At 35.6% G+C, this 17,671-nt stretch overlaps 1 protein-coding gene and 1 pseudogene across 21 annotated transcripts in view; one reads left to right on the top strand and one right to left on the bottom strand.

Moving 5' to 3' along the window:
- Nucleotides 1-17,671, top strand: part of LOC105466141 (catenin alpha 3) — a 1,883,635-nt gene that overhangs the window by 578,436 nt on the left and 1,287,528 nt on the right. The window lies entirely within an intron of this gene.
- On the bottom strand, nt 13,811-14,724 carry LOC105466140 (large ribosomal subunit protein eL6 pseudogene; annotated as a pseudogene). The gene has a single exon (XR_977984.2). The product of XR_977984.2 is annotated as a large ribosomal subunit protein eL6 pseudogene (transcript).

Raw genomic sequence — 17,671 nt, 5'->3', positions numbered from 1 at the left:
AACAACCAGATCTCATGAAAACTCACTCACTCTACAGCACCGGGGAGATGGTACTAAACCATTTGTGAGAACTCTGCCTCCATGATCTAATCACCTCCCACCAAGCTCCTCCTCCAACATTAGTGGTTACATTTTGACATGAGATTTATGATGGGGACATGCATATCCAAACCATATCAGTAGGAATCAAGACATTTCATAGTACATATCTGGGAAAAAAATACTTTTAGGTCTAAGAGATTTGGTTTATCATTTCCTTCTAATAAAACCCTATTTCCTTCTTAGGAAAGTTGCATTCCTAAGTTCATATTTTCCTCTTTTAAAGAGAGGACTAATATCACTCCTTTTCTGTATTACCAGCCATATTCCAGCTGTCACAAGATTTGCAACTCCCTCAATTACTCCTGCAGGTAGCATCACTACGCCTTTTCTGTAGTAATGAAATGGGAATTTCCAGCCCAAGCTCATTAATACCATACTACAGTATTTGCAACAGGTAAGAAGATAGTCTGGTTGGAAACCAGATTTTGAGGAACCATACTGAATGTCAAGCTAAGAAATTTGGACTCTGTTAATGAGGAATATTTTATCATGGAAGGGACAAAATCAAACAGGTATTGTGGAAGATTAATCAGTCATGATGTGCAGATTATTTTGCAGGGTAAAATGGAGGCAAGAAAAATCAAGATATTTGTATAATATTTCAGGTAAAGTGTAATAAAAACCCAAAGTAAAGGAGTTGAAATGGAAAGGAGACGGATAGATATGAAAAAAGAACTGACAGTTGTAGTGACTGGAAGTGGCCCAAGATAGCTTAGATATCCAATGGATCTATGTCTGGAAGAATGGTGACATCATATCTTCAGTAGGAGGACATATTAGTCTGTTCTCATGCTGTTAATAAGGACATACCCAAGACTGGATAATTTATAAAGGAAACAGGGTTTAATTGGTTCACTGTTCCACGTGGCTAGGGAGGCCTCACAATCATGGCAGAAGGCGAATGAGGAGCAAAGTTACTTCTTACATGGTGCCAGTCAAGAGAGCTTGTTCAGGGGAACTCCGTTTTGTAAAACCATCAGATCTCGTGAGACTTATTCACAACCAGGAGAACAGTATGGGGGAAACTGCCCCCATGATTCATTTATCTTGCCTTGGTCCTGTCCTTGACACATGGGGATTATTACAATTCAAGGTAAGATTTGGGTGGGGACACAGCCAAATCATATCAGAGGATTAACTGAATTGGGAGAAGTAAGATAGGAAATGGAACAAGGGAGACAGCCAAAAAGAAAGAGATACAAGCTTCTGAAGATTCAAATGCATTTTTTTTGGAGTTAGTTTTATAAGGTAAATTATTTTAACACAAGTATATATGGTATGTAAACTAAAATAAGCAATTATTTCCATAAATATTCTTTAAAGAATGTTAGTTTAAATTATTCCAAGTTCAGAAGATTATCTAGCATTTTTTTAAAGCAGATATGTCCATAGTTCCCTTTTTATATAGCTGTAGATGCCATCATAATAATATTACAAAAAATTTTTGGAAGGTTACATTTACTATGTAAAGTGATATTACAGTTACTTTTCTTTTGTTTCTGCCACCTGGTGCAAACTTTCTGTCTAGCATGATCAGTCTGTTGGATAAAGCACTTTGTTCAAAATGGAATGATGCTTATTTTAGACATGTTCTCAGAGTAAGGTGAAATCAAGAAAAGTGAAGTAGCCTATGATAATTATTAATTCTTACATTAAAAAATTAGTAAAACATAATTTTTATTAGGTTTTATTAGTTTGGTCATGTGAATTCCAGCTTTCATTTAGAGGAATCTGTTTTTACTTTTATGAAGAGATGGAGGGTAGTAAGTTGTAGAGTTCCTTGTTTTAAGACACAGTTTGATAAAATTTGGTTAGTAGTGTGATTCATAGTATAGCACCATATTTTGCTTTGTAGGGTATTGATTATGGCTTTATTATGGAGAACATTGTTCAGTGGCCATGCTATTCCTAGGGTGAGCACTTATGGCTTCGTTACTGTCAGGTGTTCACTGCTAAGTTTAAGATTTAGGGTTTCCCAAATCTAGCCATGGATCTATCATTTACAGGCTTTATTTTCATACTTTAGTATTTACAGTAAGATTTGGAAAGGCAAGAAGGGTATCAGGCAATTATTTTTTGAAACTGAATTAAACTTTATGTTATGAATAAAACCTCAAAGCTTGTTTTCTGAGACCAATTGAAAAGGAAAAAAAAGTCTTTGTAAATTCTAAAAAGAAATTTTTTGATGAAGATAATATTGACTTTGAAGAAAATATTGCCAACATTATAGTTTTTATAATGAGCATGATTAACATTTAAAAGAAATGGCAAAAATGCCTTATGTTTTCTTTGACAAATCCAGGACTCTCTTCATGGGTGTGTCTCACAGATAGAAAGGTCTCATATTTGGTTTAATTACCTGAGGTTGCTATATTAAAATTCTGAATATATTTTGAACAAGGTGCCTTATACTTGCACATTGCACTGAGCCTTTCAAATCACATTGCTGGTCGTGGATGAATCTTTTGGCTTCTTTCAGGTTGACTTGGACTCTGCTTAGTTCCCATCACCTGATACGAACTCTACTTTTAACATATGAAATGGAGGATATAATTGCAATTAAAGTAAAGCCTGATAATTTAGGTTGATTACTGACATCTAATCAGTTTGGACTAAGTGCAAGTTATATGTTCACAAAAATCTCAGCCTCGTTAGCCACAAATGACCACTTGAAGTTAAATGAATAATTTAGTAGGCAGGATCCAAAAGAGCAAAGCCTAAAAGCCTCAGAGCAAAAGGAAAAAATGGAAAGCAAAGAATAGACATAAGGTGCCTGCCAATACTCTGACTCCTCTTCAAGCCTACTCTAAGCCAATCAATTGGCATATGTCATGTCCTGTAGATGGAAAAGCAGCATGTGCAAATATATACCGTACAGATGCATGGATCTGCTATGCAGCTGTTGGAGGTTATATTTGTTAAGCAGCCTAACAATATTCATGAGTTTTGAAAAGAGGTAGTTGCATTATGGGAGGTAGATTAATCTTGTTTGTTTCACATGGAAACCATGCTGTCCTTAATAGGCATAGTGGCTTGCTTCTTCCATGCCTAGAATGAGTCTGACATTATTTTTTTCCTCACATTACTATCTTAGTCATGTGAGTGTTGAGTCAGTCTTACAGACAGGGAGGGAAGCCCAATGCAGAGTAGGAACTTTGGTGATGGATGAAGCAATGTAATAAATAGATACAGCCAAACAGATGAGTGACTCAGAGACAGAGAGAGCTTCAGTTGGGGTCAGTTGATGCTTCGATGAAAAAACAGGAGGAAACACATACTGAGACACATCAAACTGAAGGTAGTGAGAATAGTCCATTTTAGTTGATACTTTCTAATACTTATGAATTTCTAAGTCTTAATATTTCTGATCTAAATATAGGGCTTAAAATATTTGTAACAAGGTGTAATGTGTATGATGTTCACATTACAGTTGTTTTTGTAAAAGTGAATGAAAAGTGCATGCGTGACTGTCTTTTGGGCTTTGGGGGAGTTAATGAGGAAAGGGCAATGGGCTAAACAGTATTGTTTACCTGGTATATGACTTGTGGGCATATTTGGGGGTCATGGCTTGAGCTTGGGAAGCATTAAAGAATTTTGACTTGATATAGACTCTTACTCCTGGCCTTCCTTGTGTGGGTTGATTCGGAGATGGGATCACTTTACCTCATTCAGGCAGGCTGCAGTTTACCAAGGTGCCTCCTTGGAACCACCCATGGTTAGAGGGAGAATTTTGGTGCTGATGCAGAGGTGGTATCAACCAAGAATCTTGGTTCTATAGGAATTTTGTGCCTTCTTTAGAGAGTATTAAACGGCCCTTCTTTACTTTAAAAGTCTCCTTAAATTGAGAAGTTGGATGCTCTTCTCTTTTTATCAACAGTAAGAGTTTCTATTTTTTAATCATGCATTCCTGAGCATATTTTGAAGTTTCTACATACTTTCCCACCACCAGATCTTCAAATATGGAATAGCAAGCAAGGTCACAACTAAGTTAATTAAAAAACCCTTTAAATTTAATCATTTCTCATGCAGGGTGCAGAAAAAATTCATCCCATTTCTTCCTATATTAGTTTTCATCAGGACCCAATATATCTCTCCTGTTAGCTATTGTGATATGTGCCCCTGCTTGTCTCTCTAGATGAAGCACTCCTTCTCAGAGATTTTGGCCTTCATATTCAATTGATTTTTCCTGTCTGCAAAGAAAAGGGACAAAGTGTTCTTACCATACTTTTGCTTGGTAGTCATAATAGTTAAATAGTGTTTTATAATATCCTGATAAGCAAAGTCTGGAATGGTGTTCGGTGATGGAGTTTTCCTCGATGGCATTATGTATTGTTAAATTTAAAAGGTATAGTTTATGCTCTTTAATAGCACATCCCACTGCATAAGATCAATATCTACTTGAAAAATAGTCTAGTTATGAATGATACTATTCTTTCAACATTAATTTCATTTTGAATGTTGTTTTGCATCCCATTTGCCAAAGCTATGTGAATATTGTAAAGTTCAGGAAGGGACATGCTGAACACCTGCACTTTATAAAAATACAAAAACCAAGCCTGGGCGTGGTAGCGCATGCCAGTAATCCCAGCACTTTGGGAGGCCGAGACGGGTGGAACATGAGGGCAGGAGATCGAGACCATCCTGGCTAACATGGTGAAACTAAAAATACAAAAAATTAGCCAGGCGTGGTGGTGGGCACCTGTAGTCCCAGCTACTCGGGAGGCTTAGGCAGAAGAATCGCTTGAACTTGGGAGGCGGAGGTTGCAGAGAGCCAAGATTGTGCCACTGCCTTCCAGCCTGGGCAACAGAGTGAGACTCCGTCTCAAAATAAAAAAACAAACAAACAAACAAACAAAAAACACTTGTAGTCATTTACAATTTTCTATAGTGATGAAAGCTGGATTTTTATTTGGCTAAATTGTCAGGTACCTCCACAGTTATCCCTTTATCACTTAAATGTTCTTTTGAATCATGAAACACAGAAGCATATTGGTTTTAGTACTGCCAATGTGAATGACACAAGACCCTTTAGCAAACTGTTTCTTCTCTTTTACTTTCTTTTTTTTTGTCACTTCTTCTCTTTTCCGATCTCTTTTCTCCATTCCTCCTCTTCTGTCCTGTCAGTCCCTTTCTCCACACTCCTTCCATCCCCTTTCCTCTTTCTCTTCCCCCTTTACCTTATTTTTTTTACATCTCCCTCCTCTTTCTCTCCTTCCTTTCTCCTCCTCCATCTTCCCCTCCTTCCTATATTGCACATGTTCTTGTTCCTTCATAGAATGAAAAATGTAAATCATATTGATAAAGCACCAAGGGAAAAAATAAGGCTCTTTGGTAAAAATTTTAAAGACTATAAATATCAAAGCATAGCAGAAGGAATGATCTTGGTTTAACATTTTTCTGACCAACTTTTGAGTATGTCATTATATAACTAGCAAAGCAAAAAGATCTGAACAGCGTAAAGTGCATGAACAGTTGATTTTTCTACAGGTGTTCTTAATTTGGAAAGGATATTAAGCCAGGGACTGACATTTTCAGTCTTGCATCGACATTCTATAAGAACAGCACCAGCAACATCCTTCATTAATGAGAGAAGGATATAAAATGGAGCAGAATGAATTAAACTGTGAAATAGATGAATGTTGCTTTTGATCGCCCTTTCCATTTTCCTTCTCAGAGTTCTTTTTTCTCAGAGTATCTGTTCCCTGTCTTCCCACTGATGCTCCGTATCTCTAAATCCTAGCCACACAAGACTTGCTTCCTGTCCTTCCACATTGTGACTCATATTCTCTGGAGCTGCCTCTTGTTTAGTCTAACTCATTCTCAACTAGTCATTAGGGAAAAGGACCTGATAAAGTAAGGCCTTAGTGACTGGCAACAGCTTAAACTTTTTTCCTCCACCAGTGCTTTCTCCAAAGATACCCACTTGTTTAGGGAAATAGTGTTTTTAATCACAATCAATCAACCATCAACCGTCTAGGTACCTAAAGGATATCACAACATATCCTGGCATAATCTCATATGGAAAATAAAATGAAAATCAACTTTAAGAGTTGTGCTGTTCAATGTGGTAGCCACTACTCACATGTGGCTTTTCAATTTAAAATTAAATTAGTCATATTTAAATAAACTAAAAATTCAGTGTCTTACTTGTACTATCCAAATTTCAGATGTTCAGTAGCTACTACGTTGACCATTGTAGATACAGAAAATTTTCATCAACATAGAATACTCTTTTGGACCGTACTCCAGAGTGTACTTTAGAGTCAATACAGTTTCTTCGCAATTTCTTACCAAGACAATATAGCTTTATGTAGACTCCAAAATGATGATTTTGTGGCACTTATAGGTTCATACGTCCTAAAGTAAAATTAAACACAATGACTAGAGCAATTTTTTTCTTAAGCCCTAGTTAACTGGAAAATGACTTAGAAACATTTGAGTTAATTTCTATTTAACTGGATATTAAACTGTAGGAAAAGAGGAGATTTTTAACTGTTTTCATGCCAAGAACATCTTTAGTTGGTTGTAACTTCAAAATATTCAGAATGCCCACAATCCTTAAACAGCAGTGCTCTAGAGAATATGGGGAAGACATCGGGGACCACATCAAGAATATCTTAAGGATGCTGTTATTGAGAAGTTGTCACCACCCAGCAGTCATTTTCACACTCGTCATTGTTAAGGAATTCTATAGCAGACATGACTTTGAGAGTTTTACAGTTGCAAGCTATGACTGTGCCACATCGGCTACTTGTTTTAATGCTCTACAGTGGTGCACAATTCACCCATGAATCCAGGGCTTGTGCTTAACCTGCTATTTCTCCCAAAGGACATAATTATAGACAGAAGTGAAAGGCAGAATCAAACAGAAATAGAGCACAATTGGGATTACTTATTTTTTTCCGTTTGCCCCCTGTGTACCTTTTCTTCTTTGTTGATGAATTGTTTTCTGGGAGAACTCCACAGGAATAACAATTGACATAAACCTCAGAAATGACAGGAACTATTCAAACATTTGTTTAAATTTTGCAGATTTGTAGTCATTTAGTCTCGGAATTATAAACCTCATGGACATAGAAGGTGGGACACACGTGCCATTACTGAGAAATTAAGATTTAATATACCTAAAAATATTGGGGCATATACTTTATTTTTAATAACAATCTCATTGTGTATAAAAATCATCTGTATTTTCTCTAAGTTCAACGTAGACAGAATAAGTTAATCACTGTTGCATCTATATTTTTAGGATTTTTTACACATTTTAAATACAGACCTTGTAAAACACAAACATGTAAACATATATTTCCAAACAGATAATCAATCACAAAGGCTCCTTCATTAATATATATTGCCTCAGTATACAATATTATGGTAAGATTAATTCAATATAATATTCAGTATCACAACAAAATCAACAGATTCCTGGAGGTGCTTATGTTACTATCCTTTAATACGGCAGTTGTGAAAATAGGAGAATCCTTCAAGGTTTATCATATTATTGATATAAAAAGATAAAACTGAAAGAATTCACGATGTGTGGTGCTGTGCATAGACTGATTTGCTTAACTGACAGAAATATGCCTAGGAGAAGAGGTTACTACCTTAGGTGAAATGAATGAAAGCAGATGAGTGAAATTTTTATCACTGTTCTGGTTTAACCATCATTACAGTATTAGGGCTATTTAAATGGCGTATGTTCATTACTTAGAAGATTTTTAAAGGGGTCTGTATGTATTATATTTAATTGATAAGTATATTGAATATCTAAAATATTTGCTTTTTTTCTGTTGTGCTAATTGATACACAACAAAATGCAAGTTAGGTACCCTGTGACTTACTATAGCTAAGTATGTATTTAAATTTGTATGTGTAGATTACACTAATTTGCCAAAGTACTATAAATAATTTGTGTTGATCATCTTGCTAATTTAGTTTATTTTTCACATTTTGCCTTTTTAAAGAGACTTTTTTATATCTAAAGCTTCTATTCTTTAGATTAAGTGGAAATGCATTAAAACAAGAAATATACTACACAAAAGGGAGTCTGTGAGCTCTCTCAATAGCATTTTCTGTTGGTAATCATAAGGAAAAATTTCATTCCACTTTTATCACTCATTCTGAAGATTGATAATATAGTTGCTTGAGAAACATTACTTATGCTATGTTTTTATTATTTCTGCTGCTCTCAACGTGAAGCATAGCATGTTTTTTTGTGAAGAATGTCGGTACTTGATTATAATCATAGCTGCATCTCGTTTGATAGGCAATTTCACTTTGGAGAATAAGTGTAAGATTTTGAGTATTTTCAGTGTAAATCAGGTCAATCCCATCAGAGAATATAGAGTATGTAAATGATGAATAGCATTTATTCCATCATGTTATTAAAATACAGAAAACTTTTTCCAACCAAAATATTGATTTTGTGCTTCAGCTTGTTTAAGATTGTGTGTAAGTTCTACATGTCCTGGTAAGGCATGGTCACAGCCTTGTTCAGAATCTGAAATATATTGGATGATTAATAAATATTGGTGGAATGATACATGTCCGTATGGTCTATTGGAGTGTTCTGTTTAGGAAAAGCTGCTTCCTTCATATGGGTCTATGGCTTTATTCATCAGGTATAGATGGTAGTGCATTTAAATACAGAAAATAACATTAGCAAGGAAACCACTGAGGTGGACCCTATTCCGCCCTCCCATCCCAGATATTAAAACATGTTATAAAGCTACATTAACTAAAGTCCTATATGGTAGGCATAGGTTTTATTTTCCTCATTCTACCAGGGATGGAATAAAGGCTTCAGCAGTTGAAACCACTTTCCCAATGTAAATAGGGGGCCAAAATTCATGTTCAGTTTTTCTGACTCCAGAGTTCCACTGAAAAAGAAAGCCCTGATACTTTTAGGTCATATGTCTTTATTTTCTTCTTTTTTTTTTTTAAAGATAAGTATCCATATTTATCCCATTAGTAAAAACGTTTTTATAATTTACCTTTTGAGTAGCATTATGAAATAATGGCTCCCCAGACTCAACATGTCCAAATAATACTCAATTTATCAGGAACTAAATAGTATGAGCTCCTTTAAATGGACTAGACTCCTTTGTTCTTTTGCTGTCATCCCTGCTAATTTTAAGTGATTTTGGTGTCTGGCCACCAGATATTTCAGACACATTTTGATTCTTCCCATCCTAAGATATAAAATCAGCAACCTTACATGGAGTACAGATTCCTTATAGGGAATTAAATAAAAGGCTTCCAGCCCTTTAGTATTAAAGAAAGGCTAGATGACTTTTCTGTAACACTAATTTTTTTCTTATTTTTAAGACTTTTTTTTAGAGCAGTTTTAGATTAACAACAAAATTGAGAGAAATGTACAGAAATTTCTCCCATTGTGTTCTGATCCTCTGCTCCTACACATGGATGGCCTCTCCATTATCAATATCCCCCAAATGTGGTGCATTTGTTACAATTGATGAACCTAAACTGACACGTTGTTATCACCCACAATCTCTAGTTTATATTAGAGTTCACTCTTAGTGTTGTAGATTCTGTGGGCTTGGAAAAATGTGTAATGAAATTCATCCACCATTATTATCATGTAGAGTATTTTTACTGCTTTAAAAATTCTCTGTTCTCTGCCTGTTCCTCCATCCCTCCTTGCTAACTGCTGGCAACCACTGACTTCTTACTGTCTCCATAGTTTTTCCCTTTTTAGAATGTCATATACTATAGTTGGAATTACATAGGATGCACCATTTTCATATGAGATTCTTTCATGTAGTAATATGCATTTAAGTTTCCTCTATGTCTTTTTGTGGCTTGGTATCTCATTTATTTTTAGTGCTGAATAATATTCCATTGTCTGGATGTACCACAGTTTATCCATTTACCTACTAAAGGACCTCTTGGTTGCTTCCAAGTTTTGGCAGTTATGAATAAGCTGCTATAAACATCCATGTGAAGGTTTTTGTGTGGACATGTTTTTGACTCATTTGGGCAAATACCAAGAAGAGCAATTGCTGGGTTATATTGTAAAGTATGTTCAGTTTGTTTTTCAAACAACCCCGTTAAAAAGTGGGCAAAGGACATGAACAGACACATTTCAAAAGAAGGCCTACATGTAGCCAACAAACATAGTTTTAAAAAAGCTCAGCATCATTGATCTTGGAGAAATGCAGATCAAAACTACAATGAGATATCATCTCGCACCAGTCAGAATGGCTATTATCTAAAGTAAAAAAATAACAGATGTTGGCGAGGTTGTGGAGCAAAAGGAACACTTATACACTGCTAGTGGGAGCCTAAATTAGTTCAACCATTGTGGAAAGTAGTGTGTCAATTCCTCAATACCTAAAAACAGAAATTCTGTTTGACCCAAAGGAATATAAATCATTCTATCATAAAGACACATGCACACATATGTTCATTGCAGCACTATTCATAAGAGCAAAGACATGGAATCAAACTAAATGCCCACCAATGATAGACTGGATAAAGAAAATCTCATACACATATATCATGGAATACTATGCAGTTGTAGAAAGAGTGAGATTATGTCCTTTGCAGGAACATGGATGGAGCTGGAGGCCATTCTCCTGAGCAAACTGAAGCAGTAACAGAAAACCAAATACTGCATTCTCTCATTTGTAAGTGGGAGCTAAATGATGAGAACACATAAAGGGAAACAACAGACACTGCTGCCTAATAGGGAGCAGAGGGTGGGAGGAGGGAGAGGTTCAGGAAAATAATGAATGGGTACTAGGCTTAACACCTGGTGACAAAATAATCTGTGTAACAAACCCTCATGACACAAGTTTACCTGTATAACAAACCTGCACAGGTACCCCAACTTAAAAGTTTTTAAAATAATTGTTTCGTTTTTAAAATTTGAATTAAAACAATTTTAAATATTCAATTGACAAATAAAGAATGTATATATTAAAGGTATACAATGTGATGATTTTATATACATGTGCATTGTGTAATTATTACTCCAATTATATTAATTAACATATCCATTACCATCTATGTTGTACATTGGATCCCCAGAGCTTGTTTATCTTATAACTGAAAGTTTGCCCCCATTCGTCAACATCTCCCCATTTCCCACACCCTCTCAGCCTTGCCAACTGCTGCTTCACTCTGTTTTTATGATTTATGTCAAATCGAAACTGATTTTACATATAAGTGATATCATATTGTATTTGTCTTTCTGTGTCTGACTGATTTCACTTAGCAAAATGCCCTCCAGGTTCATCCACAAATGGCAAGATTTCCTTCATTTCTTATGGCTGAATACTATTCTATTGTAAGCAGTTGTATATATACATATATATGACCATTTCTTTATTCATTCATTCATTTACAGACACTTAGGTATTTGCCATGTTTTGGCTATTGTGATAATGATGGAATGAATATGGGAGTGCAGATGTCTCTTTGAGTTACTTAGTTCCTTCAGATATAAATTCAGAAGTGGAATTGCTAGATCTTATGGTAGTTGTATATTTAATTTTTGAGGAATCTCCCCACTTTTTTTCATAATGACTGTATCAATTTACATTCCCACCAACAGTGTGCAAAAGTTCACTTTTCTCCACATCCTCTCAAATACATATTATCTCTTGTGTTTTTAATAATATCCATCCTAACAGGTCTGAGGTAATATCTCATTGTGGTTTTGAGTTATATTTCCCTTGATGATCAGTGCTATTGAAGATCTTTTGATGCACTATTGGCCTTTTGTATGTTTTCTTTTCAGAAATGTCTATTCAGGGCCTTTACTTACTTTTAATTGGATTATTGTTATTATTATTATATTGTTATTGAGTGGTGTGAGTTCCTACTATATTTTGGATATTAACCCCATATTGAATACATGGTCTGCAAATATTTTCTCCCATTCTTTCTGTGTATTGCCTTTTCATTTTGTTGGTTGTTTGCTTTGCAGAAGATTTTTAGTTTGATGTAGTCCCACTTAAATCTTTTTGCTTTTGTTCCTTGTACTTTTGGTGTCATCTAAAAAGACATTGTCGAGACCAATGTCAAGAATCTTTTACCCACTGTTTTCTTCTAGGAGTTTTACAGTTTCAGGTCTTACAGTTATGTCTTTTATCCATTTCAAATTAATTTTTGTGAGTGATGTAGATAAGGGTCCAATTTTATTTTATTTTTGTATATAAATATTCAGTTTTCCCAGCACCATTTATTGAAGAGACTATTCTTTCCCCATTGTGCTTTTATCGAATATTAGTTGACTGTATATGTGTGTGTTTATTCCTGGACTCTTAATTCTATTCCAATGGTGTTTATGTATGTTTTTATACTAGCACTATACTGTTTTGATTGCTATAGCTTTGTAATATACTTTGAAATCAGGAAATGTGATCCCTCCAGTTTTGTTCTTAAGATTGTTTGGCTATTTGTGGTCTTTTGCGGTTTTGTATGAATGTTAGAATTGTTTATTCTATTTCTTTGAAGAATACTGTTAGAATTTTGACACAGATTGTTTTGACTCTGTAGATCACTTTGGGTAATACAGACATTTAACAGTACTAATTATTTTGATCCATGAACATCAGGGTACTTTTTCATTTGTTTGTGTCTTCAATTTTTTTCATCAATGCCTTGTAATTTTTAATGTAATCACAGATCTTTCAAATCTGTGGTTAAATTTGTTTCTAAGTGGTTTATGTTTTTGATGCTCATATACATTGCATTTTTTTTCCAGATAGTTTTTTGTTAGCATATAGAAATGCAACTGATCTTTATAATTTGGGTTTGTGTCCTGCAACTTTATTGAATTTGTTTATTAGTTCTAATAGGTTTTTGGTTGAGTCTTTGAGTTTTCTATGCATAATATTATATAACCTGCAAACAGAGAAAATTTTACTTCTTTCTTTCCCTAATTTGTATGTGTTTTATTTCTTTTTCTTGCTTAATTGCTCTGGCTAGGACTTCCAGGAATATATTAAGTAGAAATGGTGAGAGTGGGAGAATATATCTGATTTTGTAAGAAACTGCCAAAGTGTCTTTCAAAGTGGTTTTATCACTTTGCATTCCCCTCAGCAATGAATGAGAGTTTGTATTACTCCACATTCTTGCCAGCATTTGGTGTAGTCAGTGTTCTGGAATTTGGCCATTCTAATAGATATGTAGTGGTATCTCATTACTGTTTTACTTGCATCTCCCTTATGACTTATGCTTATTTTCATATGCTTATTTTCTATCTGTCTATATTTTTAAGTGAATTATCTGTTCAGGTCATTGGTCTATTTTTAAAAATCAGGCTATTTATTTATAGTTGAGTTTTAACAATCCTTCATATGTTTTGGATAATATCCTTTATCAGATATGCCTTTTACAAATATTTTCTCCCAGTCTGTGGCTTGCTTTTTCACTCTCTTGATGTCTTTATTTTTTAACAGACATATGTTAGCCAAACATATTTGTAATAGTTTAAATAGTGTAAACCCAACATAAAAAGATTGAAATTCTTGCAACTGATTAATTTATAAAACAATATTATATTCATTCTGGTAAACAAAGAAAGCATTTTGTCTATTTGATTCCAGAATAATTAGTTGATTAATACTTGAATCTAAAAGAATAGTAAATGTTTGATCCATAATTATATTTTTAAAATTTAAGAATTTGAATTTTTAATTACTTTGCATTTTTATTTATTTATTTATTTATTTATTTTTGTAGTTAGCTATTTAATGAGGTTCTTAAGACATTTAGAACACCAATTTGTGAGGATAAATTCCATTCGTCAGGGCAAACACAGATCGCAGGTAGCCCTGGAGCTGAGGAACAGCTTTGATTTTTGGTAGAATTTGTGAGTCCACAGCTTTCTGATCAATCTTGCGCTGCTCTGTAATCTCGTATTTCTCTTTTTCTGTGTCGAAGATCTCACCTTCTTGGTGTCTGGGCTTCCGCAGCTGCTGCTTCTTGAAGTAAGCATCAGTAAGATGTTTTGGGATTTTGACATTGCTGATATCGATTTTGGTTGAGGTGGCAATGACAAATTTCTGGTGTGTTCTTCGTAGAGGAACTCGATTGAGGACCAGAGGTCCAGTCACAAGTAACAAGCCACTAGCCAGCTGCTTCAGGAAGACCACCCTCTTGCCCCTGTGGCGTCCAGTGAGGATGATCAGAATGGTCCCGGGGGTAATGCTGGCTCGCAGTTTTCTCATGTGCTGACTGAAGGGTTTTTTGCCGTGGCTGAACAGCTTTCGAGGCACATCTTCAGTAGGATAGTATCTAGGCATTTTGTGAAGTTTAACCACCCGGGTACCGCCGTTCTTGTCACCACCAACTGGTTTTGTAAGAGTTGCAAGAACCTTTTCCTTCTTTTTCTTTTCAACCTTGGATTTAGCGGCTGAGTACTTCCTCTTGTACATAGCCTTTCTGGAATACATGGCAGATCGGGAATACCTGCCAATTCCTCTGACAAGGACAGGGTTGTGGCTGCAATGGGGCTTCCCCTTCTTGGGCTTCTTAGCCTTGAGGTTACCCTTTTTCACCTTGCCACCAGCATCAGCCTTCTTGGCTTCGGGTTTCTTCTCTTTAGTATCTGGCTTCTCAACTTTTTCACCCGCCATCTTGCAAGATGGGAAAGAGCTACTTTGTATTTTTATAAGTAATATGAAATGAAGCCTAGTTATTAAAAAATTAAAACCTTACTACCCCAGTTTGGGTTCTTGTCTCATCCTCCCCCCAAAATAATAATTGCTATGGTATTGGTATGTTTCCTTTAGTCCACTAGGCTCTCATATACATATACATATGCACTCAGAGAAAATACAAAGTGTTGTGTGCTCATTTTAAAAATATGTATGATATCATTATATATATCATCCTGCCATTTTGTTTTTTATTTTATCATGTATTCTGGTAATTTTTCAAGCTATTATATATATATTCATCCCACATTGTTCTCTCAAATACATATAGAGCTATGATCTCAATCTTCTCAAAATGTAGCAATTATTTCTTTCTAGAGGCCATAGAGTTTTCTTTCACTATAAGTCATATTGATTAAAATAATCCTTATGTTATAAGTTCTTTTCTGAAAGATAGTCTTTAGGCTACAACCAAAACCAAAAATAATAAGCAATGCTTATTTAAACTACATCTTCTCCATTAACTGATTTAATATAAGACATTCCCTACATCACTATTTGAATTGGTTCTCATACTTCCATTCTGTGGGTAGTATACATCTTTTGTATTTTAAAATATTGATGTGTGCCAATTTAATTTAATTTTAATCATTCTTTCATAGTGTCAGATTTTTCAAAACTCCTACAGATGGATGAAATATATATTCTCCTGGTTTCACAGATCCCTTCTCTACCTTTGACGCAGTTTTTTTGTCTACTCAGATGTAAAGTACCTCTCTTCAATTTGGCTTGTTTTCAAGTTTCAGTCTTTCTGCTTCTAGTTCTATAATTATAATGCTGATGCCTGTTCAGGTAGACTTAATAACATAAAATCTGGATAAGATCACATCCAAACTGTTTTTTTAGCAGTTCATTTAAGCATTTTAAAATTAGTGAATAAAAATTATATATATTTGTGGCATATAACGTGATGTTTTGAAATACGTATACATTATTCAGTGGCTACATCAAACTAATATATGCACTACCTCACATACTTTTTTTTTGTGGTGAGAACACTTAATATCTACTCTTAGCAATTTTCAAGTATATAGTACATTATTATTAACTATAGTTACCAAGTTATACAATAGATTTCCTGAATTTATTCCTCCCGTCAAAGTAAAATTTTGAATCTTTTGACCAGCATCTCCTGAATCCTGTACCTGCCCCCAACCCCTGGTAACCACCACTCCACTCTGTGTCTGAGTTAGGTTCTTTTAGATTTTACATATAGGTGAGATCACATGGTATTTGTATTTCTGTGCATGGCTTATTTCACATAACATAATGTCTTCTAGGCTTATCCATGTTGATGTAAATGACAGAATTTTCTGTTTTTTTTTTTTTTTTTTTTTTTTGACAGGGTCTCGCTCTGTAACCCAGGTTAGCGTGTAGCGGCATGCTCACAGCTCACCGCAACCTTGACTTCTTGGGCTCAAACAATTATCCCACCTCAGCCTCCCTAGTAGCTGGAACTACAGGCATGCACCACCATGCCTGGCTAATTTTTGTATATTTTGTAGAGATGAGGTTTTGCCATGTTGCCCAGGCTGGTCTTGAACTCCTGGACTCAAACCAGCCACCCATCTCAGCCTTCCAAAGTGCTGCAATTATAGGCGTGACTCATGGCACCCTGCAGATTTTTTTCTTTGTAAAGGTTGAATAGTATTCCATTGCATATATACTACATTTTCTTTATCCATTTGGCCATTGGTAGACACTTAGGGTGATTCCATATGTTGGCTATTGTGAATAATGCTGCAGTGAACATGAGAGTACAGATATCTCTTTGACATACTGATTTCATTTCCTTTGGATATATACACAGTAGTGGGATTGCTGATTAGTTCTATTTTCAATTTTTAAAGGAACCTCCAGCTGTTTTTCATGATAGCTATATCAGTTTATATTTCTACCAGCAGTGTATAAGGATTCCCCTTTTCTCTATATCTTTGCCAACAAGATTACCTATAACTTTCAATTCCAAGTTCTGTGGATCTAAATCCCTCCCTGAGAATTCTACGAATGACTGGTTTGCCAGGCTCAAATGATCCTCCCACCTCAGCCTCCTGAGAAGCTGGGAATACAGGGATGTGCCACCTTGCCCAGCTAATTTTTATATTTTTTGTAGAGACAGGTTTCACTGTGTTGCCCAGGCTGATGTTGAACTCCTGGGCTCGAGCAATTGGCCCACCTCTGCCCCCAAAGTGCTGGGATTACAGGCGTGAGTCACTGTGCCTAGCCCTGCTTTGCCTTTAATCATTTTGATTCTGCATTTAATTGTCCAGACTTACGCCTGGTCAATCTGTACTTAACTAACTACTCTTTTTATTTATACAACACATCCACATTGTGGTTATGTATTTTTGTGATTTTTTTTGGTTAATAGTTGTCAGTTCTGAGATGTGAGCCCTGTGAGGAGGGCAGGGATCCTCACCATTCTATTACCAATTCCTAGCACAGTACCTGGCACATAGTAGGCTCTTTAAGAGACTCAAAATGTAAGGAAGGAATAATTGAAGAGTACTTGGGATTTGCGATGAGGAGAAGATAGCCTTGAAAATAAAGGGGAAGGCTGGGCACAGTGGCTCACACCTGTAATTCCAGTACCTTGGGAGGTCAAGGCAGGTGCACTGCCTGAACTAAGGAGTTTGAGACCAGCCTGAGCAACATGGTGAAACCCCATCTTTACAAAAAGTACAAAAAACTAGCTGAGTGGGGTGGCACACACCTGTGATTCCAGTTACTCTGGAGGCTGAGTTGGGAAGGTCACCTGAACTAGGCAGGTCAAGGCTGCAGTGAGCCATGATTGCACAACTACACTCCAGCCTGGGTGATAGAGTGAGACATTCCTCAAATTTTTTTCAAAAAAGAAAGAAACAAAGGGGAGATAAGAG

This window comes from Macaca nemestrina, chromosome 9 (genome assembly GCF_043159975.1).
Source record: "Macaca nemestrina isolate mMacNem1 chromosome 9, mMacNem.hap1, whole genome shotgun sequence".
Lineage (NCBI taxonomy): Eukaryota > Metazoa > Chordata > Mammalia > Primates > Cercopithecidae > Macaca > Macaca nemestrina.
This window is presented reverse-complemented; position numbering and strand designations above follow the sequence as displayed.